Raw genomic sequence first — 1293 nt, forward strand, 5'->3', positions numbered from 1 at the left:
TGCAAAGAGCCCATTCTGAATGAATACCATTGTTCTGTGTTAAAAAGTTGTGAGGTTTATTGTTCTTGAAAATAGCAATGAATTTTGATGAATTAATTCTGTCCCGTTTTTTGCGTTAAGAATGTGCAGAAATTATTTAAAAAAATAAAAAAATGTACTTATCCTCATACCATCAAAGATGTAGATGAGTTTGTTTCTTCATCAGGTTTGGAGAAATGTAGCATTGCATCAGTGTCTCAGCAATGGCTCCTCTGCAATGAATGGGTGCCGTCAGAATGAGAGTCCAAACAGCTGATAAAAACATCACGATAATCCACACCACTCCAGTCCATCAGTTAATGTCTTGTGAAGACAAAAGCTGCGTGTTTGTAACAAACAAGTCTATCATGACTCTCATTCTGACGGCACCCATTCACCGCAGAGGATCCTTTGGTGAGAAAGTGATGGAATGCTACATTTCTCCAAATCTGTTCCCATGAAGAAACAAACTCATCTACATCTTGGATGGGCTGAGGATGAGTAAATTTTCAGCAAATGGTCATTTTTTCGGGGAACTATTCCTTTAAATATGGTTAATCAGAGCTGAGAGTACTACACTTCATCCAAAACCTGCAATTAAAAATGTATTTGGTATTTTCTAATAGTTTGAATTCTGTGGAAATATCCCAGCGTTTTCTCTGTGGAATTCTGTGGGTTCACATTCTGTGTGGGCTTAAATATCAGTCGTGTCAAGCTAAATACTGTTTTTGTGTCTTGCCCTCTGTTTTTCTTTCTTTCTTTTAAGTTACAAAGCGCCAGTGGATATGAAGAGAGAAAACTCATTCGGGCAGCCATTCGCCGGCTGAGAGATGAGGAGATACGAGGTGAGATTCTATCTGAAGGGCTGGAAAAATATCTCTATACGTCTGTGTGTGTTTACATTCCCCCGTTCTCATTCACAGGAGTGTTAGAGAAGGTTCAGACCGCTGGCCAGAGAACAGAGCGACGACAAAATCCTCAAAGCAGCTTTGACCTGCAGGTGAGTAAGTGTGGCGCGGTGAATCTCAGGGATCACTGGGCTGAAGTTTGGGGCTTAATGTGGAATGAGGAGAGAGAAATCTGAAGACGCAGGGCTGGAGATTGTTTTGGCCTGTTGAAAAGCTCAAGGGTTCAGTGAGAGTGGCTATTAGAAATGTTGTACTGTTTTTCAAATGATTTGGCCATCTATTTATATAGAAAATTATGTAAGGAATATAATGTTGTAGCATTGTGCAATTTTGATTGATGTTCAGAGAGTGCCACACTTCTCTATTT

The 1293-nt window shown here is 39.8% G+C and overlaps 1 long non-coding RNA gene across 1 annotated transcript in view; it reads left to right on the forward strand.

Moving 5' to 3' along the window:
- The window catches only part of LOC107574721 (uncharacterized), a 1575-nt gene extending 556 nt beyond the window's left edge, over positions 1–1019 (forward strand). The window contains exons 3-4 of the long non-coding RNA XR_001607717.1: positions 785–863; positions 942–1019. This is a non-coding gene — a long non-coding RNA (uncharacterized lncRNA). The remainder of the gene's footprint in view (positions 1–784; positions 864–941) is intronic.
- Positions 1020–1293: the final 274 nt, after the last annotated feature.

The sequence above is a fragment of the Sinocyclocheilus grahami genome, unplaced genomic scaffold (genome assembly GCF_001515645.1).
Source record: "Sinocyclocheilus grahami isolate Dianchi unplaced genomic scaffold, SAMN03320097.WGS_v1.1 scaffold2318.1, whole genome shotgun sequence".
NCBI classification, from domain to species: Eukaryota; Metazoa; Chordata; class Actinopteri; order Cypriniformes; family Cyprinidae; genus Sinocyclocheilus; species Sinocyclocheilus grahami.